This window comes from Cydia amplana, chromosome 1, assembly GCF_948474715.1.
Source record: "Cydia amplana chromosome 1, ilCydAmpl1.1, whole genome shotgun sequence".
In the NCBI taxonomy this organism is placed as follows: domain Eukaryota; kingdom Metazoa; phylum Arthropoda; class Insecta; order Lepidoptera; family Tortricidae; genus Cydia; species Cydia amplana.
This window is the reverse complement of record NC_086069.1, coordinates 18,575,377-18,584,174: the sequence shown is the minus strand read 5'-3', so window position 1 is coordinate 18,584,174 and position 8,798 is coordinate 18,575,377. Positions and strand designations below refer to the sequence as shown.

Sequence of the window (8,798 nt, the reverse complement as noted above, 5' to 3'; positions counted from 1 at the left end):
GGTTCTTAAAATTCAAGGGTCGAAGTTACAAAACGAGACGTAGTCGAGTTTTGTAAAAAAAGACCCGAGAATTTTAAGAACCAATTATGAGCTGTTGCATACATTACTTTTTCTATGACAGCTGCAGCAAAAAAAAAAAAAAAAAAAAAAAAAAAAAAAAAAAAAAAAAAAAAAAAAAAAAAAGATTTATTATTAAAAAAAAGTTATTATTAAAAAAAAAGTTATTATTAAAAAAAAGAGTTATTATTTAAAAAAAATTGAGTTATTATTTAAAAAAAAAAGTTATTATTTAAAAAAAATAAAGAGTTATTATTGTAAATGAAAACATACCTCTTTCAATCAAGATGATCGGAACTTGTATCTTTAAAAAAAATAAAGCAGTTGTATTATACTCATAAGATGACTGCTAGCAGTCATCTTATGAGCCTATAGACAAAGCATTCAAATGACATTGCTTTAGATATCACTGTCAGTCATTTAATTGACACATTTAAGTGCTGGAGTAGAAAAAATATATAATAATGCTTCATTAATATTTCTTTAGCAAATATTATAAAATATTTCCAAGGCTTGATATTATTATTTGGTTTGGTGTCAAAATTAGTTTTTTGGATATAAAAATGACACTTTCGACACTGGGACTTAATCGCGTATCTAAATTTTAAGATTTAACGCCGTCCTCGAAACGTCGGAGGTAAATCTTAAGATTTAGAGACGCGATTAAGTCCCGTTGTACAATTTAATAATGTGTAAAAATCGTGAAAGTTTAAATCAGTGTTACTTTCGACACTGTCAGATCATATTTATAATATAACAAATCCAGATCACATTCATAATCTGTTATTCCATTCAGAATACGCGTCCTGACTGCCTATTAATAATGTCTTCCACGCTCTAAGCGACTATTATAAACAAGCTTATACCTTTAAACGAGCAATTCTTGTATAGGTATATATATTTTTATATTTCGAGGACCTTGGAAACGGCTCTAACAATTTCAATAAAATTTGCTACATGGGGGTATTCGGGGGCGAAAAATCGATCTAGCTTTGGTTAACTCTTAGTTAGGTAGTTAACTGTTAACACAAGTTTAAATATGACATATACGGGGACGAGAACTCGGACGTTTACCTTATCTATGCTGACCCTATTTTCATCTACCTTCTTTTACCTGAAATATCGATATTTAAACCTTCTTAACGCAAACAACACTAGCGAGTAAAAGTAACGTATGCAGCTCGTAAACCCGCGGTTTAAAAATTACGACAACGAGGCGCTCCGAGAGCAGCCCTTTTTATAATCCAAGACCTCCCTAATGATACCTTCATTTATTTTATCTAACTTAAAGTCTATTTTTTAATTCGGTAGACTGAAATGACAGTTAATAGTATGAAATGACATTTCATGTTCATACTATTAACTGTCATTTCAGTCTACCGAATTAAAAAATATACTTTAGGTGCGGAACTTTTCTAATAATTGACATTTTTTATCGTCCCTTTTTATGTTTTCTCTAGGGAAAATACTTACGTAAATGTTTAAATAAGCTGGATTTGCTGTTTAATACAATGTCTATTAGGATTTTAAAAAAGCTGTATTTTTGTGGTAGATGGGCATCCATTCAGTGCTAGTCACGATACAATCATTATCGCTACGCCTCTACGAAGCACTATTGCTACATAGCGGGAACGCCATGCTACATGCTACGACGCGACGTAGCGCTACAAGCGTGGCTTAGCACATCGAACCGATACGGCCGTCGAACAATGCTTAGTACGAGTCACAGAAAATTGGTCTGTGGTACGAGTATAAGATGTCGCAGCGATACTATACCGACCTATAAGTGTCAAAAGTGACGTTTTTGGCTGAAAACGTCACTCTTGACACGGACAGATCGGTATCGTATCGCTGTGACATCTTATTAGCATTGTTCGAATACGGCAGAAAGTCGTCGGTCGACGAAATTGATTGTTGTTATACGAACATGAATAAAAAGGGAAATTGAGTTAAATTTTTTAAAGCTTCAGAGAGCAAACTAGTATATCATGATATTGGAAATGAGTGGCGTTGTTTTGCTTTCTGCTAGTCCATTAAAATATTTTGCCCGGGATTGAAATAAAGCAAGATCAGTCATTTGTGTTTGTACCTACTTTTGCGCCAATAAATGTTAAAAAAACATGTTATTCACGCTCAGTGCAATAGTGGTGGTGCAATCTAAAACAGCCGATAAATAAAATTTTCTACTCCCGTACTTTTATTTGTCATTTAAAGGGTCGTGCATACACCTTTAAAACCCTACCTTATAGTTGTCAAGACAAGTCTTTAGTCTATTCCCCAAAAAAGAATTTGTGCATACACGCAGTATCTTTTTGGCGATTTTACGATACTTCGTGTAATGACCACTTAAAAAATATTGAATGAAATACAGTGCTGCCAACCTGATTTTAAATGTCATCTCTGACAAATAAGTGAACCATAGACATGTTTTTTTATTTCATTCATTCATTCATTATTTTCCCGCCCGTACCCTCCATTTTTGCTACTTCTTGAATTAAAAATATTTGTTAAATTTACAATTTTCTTTCAAAGTAAGCGCTTGGTCGTAGAAAAAGTATTGCATGCAACGTTGTTTAACTGAGTCAAAAAATCCTCGTGGCGTCTTTATTAACAATTTTCGGCTTCGCCTTAAATTGTTACTCACGCCACTCGCCTTTTTTGACCTCTCTTAAACAACGGTTGCATAAAATACTATAAATTGAGCATTTTATGAATAGTTTCTTTCCTATATCGTTGTTATAAGATATCTTATTTTTGTAAAAATCTACCGCCGAATGGAGTATCGAGAATATCTTTTTAATTAAGTTAAGATATTGTGTTGTAATTACCTGAATAAATAAAATAAATGATATTTATGACTAGTATATTAATGTCAGTCAATGAGTTTTCAATTCTAACTATTAAGAAGTGAGAGTTTATTTTACAAATTATTATCAAACCTCACATTCAAGATCTTAAGGAATTATTGCAAGCAATACAGTATTCCAATAGTTTATGACCATTTCGAGACGAAAACTCACACTTTACAATCAGTTTCGACGAATTGGACTCCTAGTCAACGTTTTACGATTTACTTAAAGCAACTTTAATACTTCTCGGGGAATAAAACACGCAAGTCGGGATGCAGAAGGAATACACGTATAAATTTAAAAGCTGTACTTAAATAGTTTATATGGAGTATGCACTCAGTCTAGCAAACCTAAGGAATCAAATTATGAAATAGTCTATTTTGCAAGAAACATTTCAAATTTTTACTAAAGATTTCATTTTATTCAAATTGTGCATGGATATTTTTTTTACTAAGCGTTGAAATTTTATTCGAATTGTGCATGAATATTTTTAGTTAGGTATCCATTTTTTCAAAATAGGTACTTATCACCATTTAATATTCTGTTTAGAAAATTGTGTTTTGCATATGTTGCCTGTGCTACATCTAAAAATATAATACATATTCATTTTCATTAATAATCTGATAAAATACTTAATTCCTGATGAGTAGTTGGCAAAAGCTTTACTTCAGGAATCAGCTTGTTACGACTTTCACCATCAAAACAAGGGTGTGATTTAGAAAGTTAAATTATCTCACCGTTAATTTTGTAGATAGTCGCAATTTGGTTAATTACCGAGTCGATAGAGCCTCAACTCTTTACGGCCGCCGGGCCGCGATAACGGTCTAATTGTCGAATAAAAAAGGATTACACCTAATCCTTGTTTAATAAAAATGTTAATCATGAGATTCAACGGCAATATGCAAATGTTATAGCGAGAGCGAGTAGGTACGCGGGGGTGGCGCATAAGGGTTTAGAATAAACTATTTTGCTTGGCTTAATGTGCAAGTAATGACGAATGTTACTAGGTCGGATTAATTATAAAATGTCTAAACTTTAATTGCACATTCGTGATTGTTTCATGTAACGTTTTTATAACCTCACTAAAAATATTACAAGCACCGAAAACATTATTGGCTTCGTTATTGCTATACTTTTAGAGCCACGTATATTTCCATCTAACCACATTGTCTTGGTGAGGCAAAAAGCTACTAAAACGTACTTACGTACTAAATGAGTTAGTAGTAGGACATATATTTAGACCGGTAATCTTTAGATTTAGTTACTCACAAAAAAGTATCTACTTACTTATGTTTATTTTTCCTTTCGTCAGCTCACACTATTTGGCATGTGACACTGCTTTATGTTTATTTATTGTTTGGTAATGGTTGACCCTGTCGTCGACTTTTACATAAAAAATACTCTAAATACCTACTAATAAAATACATCTAGAATCAAGATTAATAAATAGGTTCTCTCAGTGCCTTATGAATAGGTATTCAATAAGCGCGTCTAACCAATTTTCATTAACTAGCAGGCATCCATTAAGAACCTTTGGGATTCTCGAACAGAAAGCAGAATTGAAAGTCTATTTATTGACTAGTATATAATTACAAACCTGAGAGCCGTGCACATATCAGTGTACGGTGTGCCTCTATGATTTTTCGGAACGATTATAAGTATCCGTGCCTAAGGGCAAGGTTCATATTTTGCTAATTTTCCGTAGAGAATATTCGTGTCGATATCCAAACCATTACGTTACCCATTTACCTAAAGAATAGATTGACAGGCCAATTCTAGTTTTAGTTATTAAATCTATTTCCAATAGGATACTGATATGATACTCATATGATACTGATCTGTCAGGTTCAATAGTTTTTGGTTGAAGACATGTCAGTTTTGACAATAACAAATCAGTATCTTATTGGAAACAGATCTGAGAACCAAAATTAAAATTAGCCTGTGAATTTAAAATGGACTATTCCTGAACTTACACAATTGAAAGCATAAACTCATAAGACATCTTATGAATGTATGCATCAATCTATTGTTGGACTCCAATCCCGTTAACAGCCTAGTGAAACAATAAATAAATATCGACCAATTTTATCGGTGACATTCCTGTAAATAGGTATTTATTACACAGTATGTGTAGGTTCAGCATCTAAAACTATCAATTGTAATTAATATTTAGACATTCAGTTTCGATAGAAACCACTTTAGCCCAATTACAATTAGAAAAGAATTGCGTACGTGTCTATTTAGTATCAATATTATGGCTGATTTAGACGGCGGCGCTTGAAGTCGCATGCGATTTTAGTTACATTGCGGGCTGTTGGTTACCTCAAATTCAACTGACCGATCAAAACCCGCAATGTAATGAAACTCGCATGATAGTTCTCGCATCGTCTAAATGAGCCCGTAGTTGCGGAAGAAACAACTTGCCAAAAGGATCTGCCACCCTGGAATCTTTTTTTCCAAGTAGTGATATATCTGTACAGTTCGCGTTCCAAAGTATCTTTCAAAATCTAATTTCTATAAAGACTTATCTCTGTTTGATCCTGGAGAATGGTAGATAGTTTTGACACTGTCTGATCCGCTTCTTATGATGAAGACTGTACAATTGATCACAGTTTAAAAAGACATTATGTTTAAAAACATAATATAATCGTATTTATTGTACCGTTACAAATAGCTGGTCGCCCCAACACAAGTCGATAACCCTGATCGAAGACTTGATTTATTAGATTCCGCGCCACCTGCACTTGCCATTCACCGCGCGTCTACGCTTCTTCAGTCGCGATTTAAACACCGATACCGAAACGAAACATGTGTATCTACCTGCTAACGCCTTAGGCTCTTGTAACCTTTTACCTCGCGTCTACAATCTCGGATAACAGATTATGTCTCTTTAACTTTGATGTTGACTAGACCTTATTTCAATTTATTTCTTATTATACTTCTATGATAACCAAAAAGTCATTGAACTTTTTAAGGCTGATGTGTAACGCTTTCACATCATATCATTCAATTGCAAAACTCATACCAAACCTTGTAACAAGGTTTACACATCTCGTTTGCAGTGCGAACAGGAATAATAATAAATGAAATCTAGCTATTTCACGATTTAATTTATCGCTCTACCTAAATATGTACTTAAAATAGGTAAGTATTTATGGAATAGACATCGGTATTGTTGATTAATTTATTTCCTGTTATGCATTAAACGAATTAGTCCTTTTTTTTAACGATGTGGTAATGCTGTTACGCATATCCCCTGTCGGGGGTTATGTGGGACTCCCATCTCCCATTCCTTTCTCTTAGCGAGAAAAGGTGGGAGACGGCCTACCCACTAAACCCACATCGGCTTTACCCGCATTGCCGTATGGGGGACGCCATGGGATCGCTAACATTCCGCCATGACGCCCCCGACATCCCAGCTAGCTTAGGGGTCAATTTCACCAAACGAGCATTTTTGTCTAATTCCCATGGAATTTTGAAATACCAACATTACACAAAAAAAATTATGCTGATAATTTGATAAAAAATATAATAAATATTAATTTTCTTATGGGGTAAAAATATTCATAAAACTATAAAAGTTATTTCAATTTAAAAGTTTGGTCAGGGCACGGGAATTAGTGTGTCCATGGGAATTAGATTTTACTAGCACGTAAATTAGAACATAGCACAGGAATTGTTTTCTTAACTTATTTTGGTAGTTAAAACTATTATTTATGTATATTTTAATCTACAATAATATACTTCGACCATACTGAAGTGGCATCGAATATTTACCTTCTTTAATCTTAGTTTCGGACGACAAATCTACGAAAGTATGATACACTATAAACTACGTATTTGACTAATCGTTTCCTTGATAATCTCTCTTTCTTAGTAAAATATACATATTTCAAAACAATACTTTGAGTAGTTGCGTAAACTTGTCCGCCTTACATACAAAACTATTCATTAAATAGTGTCATTATGTATCTGCATGTAGATAGGTACAAGGTGTATGATCTGGTATATGGCCGTATAGGAAATGATACTAAGAAATAAATAGGGGCACAGAGAGAAGAAGTTATTGTGTAAGTTAATCTGAAGAAATCGAATATGCTGCCTTCATAAATTCATAACACAAAAAATTGTTTGACCACATATGAGGTAAGGTGGGGTAAAACTATCACCGGGGTAAGACTATCACAGACAGACAGACATGACGAATCCATAAGGGTTCCGTTTTTTGCCATTTGGCTACGGAACCCTAATAAGGTATCTAATAGTATTACGGTTTTAATACCCCCTGGCACTGATTAAAATAACCGACTTGGTCTTGATCTAAAACTTTTTTATAGTAGAAGAACTGCGTTGCGAGACTTGCATCTTTTTACATGTAATGTTTTTGATAGGATCCCATCTCTTTTTGTAGGCTGTCCTTCTTTTCAGGTAATCATACCCATACCATACTGATACTATGTATACACATATATCATAACTATACACATCTTTATACATACTCACATCGTACATCGTAGTGTACCTTTACTTTCCCTACTAGTTGTAAGAACTAAAAGGTAAATTTGTTATCGCATATATTTCTAGGATTACAAACTTATTTATGCAGTTATTAGATCTTTAGAACATGACTAATATTGCAGTATTACGTTTCAAATTTGGAACTTATGGGTATGCTAGAAGTACCTTAGAATAATGATGATCGTGAGTGATTGTGTCAGTGACAAAACTAAGGGATTATAAAGTGCATTAATTCTTAGACTACATGTTCAAATTAAATGTTATTTTGATAGAATGTTATTGAGATTTGATGGTACGGCCGTGCCACTTTGTTTTGCTCGACTTGGCGGCGGCACTGCCGTGCCCCCAGATCCTTTGTCCTTCCCCGGGCCTCAAACTATCTCCATGCCAAATATCATCAACATAATATTGGTTCAGCGGTTTAAGCATGACGAGATAACAGACAGACAGACAGAGATACTTTCGCATTTATAATATAGTAAGAATAGGATATATTTAATTTTTCTTGTATTAGAAAAGCTAATTTATAACAACTAATCTATTAAACGAGCAATTCTTGTATATATTTCGGGGATCTCGGAAACGGCTCTAACGATTTCGATGAAATTTGATTATATATGAGGGTTTTCTGGGGTGAAAAATCGATCTAGCTAGGTGTTATCTCTGGAAACACGCGCATTTTTGAGTTTTTAGGTAGGTATATATTTCCCAAGCAAAGCTCAGTCTCCCAGATATTTAAACTTTATACGGCATACGCTGTCAGCTGTCAAATTTACAAAAAAAAAACATTGCAAATTTGACTCATTTTGTTTCATGTAACCTTAGGTACAGGTATTATAATATGTAATCATTCCAGAAATAGTTTTATGTTTATATAATATTTTAATGTTATAATATGATCAATGAATAAGGTAAGGTGGGGCAAGACTAACAGTACAAGGATTCCATACAAGTGATAGTCTTACCCCGGTGTCGTCTTACCCCACCTTACCTTACGTATTAAAATTGCCCGGGTTATTCGGGTCCACCCTGTATGTACTATAATACTTATACTAAAAAACCGTTCACAGATTTTTGTGCATTCTTTAAGATTTCCTTAAATGTAAAATAAAAAGATATACTTCATATTATTATTACATATAATATATATTCAATGCCAATATATATATGTAATAATAATATGATGTAAACATTGCCAATTAACTTACAGTGCCCCCAATAAAAGATTTGTTGACAATATATGTAATACTTTCTAATTCCCGTGCCACTTAATCAGCTGTTTTAGGTAAATATGCTATGGGAATTAGGGCACGGAAATTAGAATTCGTAATAAAAAAATTCGCCAAAAATTTAATTCGTGTTTGACCAAACTGT

General features: G+C 33.5%; 1 long non-coding RNA gene across 1 annotated transcript; it reads right to left on the bottom strand.

Moving 5' to 3' along the window:
* Positions 1–1,160: 1,160 nt before the first annotated feature.
* LOC134653633 (uncharacterized) lies at positions 1,161–1,613 on the bottom strand. The gene is made up of 2 exons (XR_010097273.1): positions 1,455–1,613; positions 1,161–1,341 (listed from the first exon to the last, which is right to left on the bottom strand). It is a non-coding gene; the product is annotated as an uncharacterized LOC134653633 (long non-coding RNA).
* Between the last annotated feature and the right edge of the window lie 7,185 nt (positions 1,614–8,798).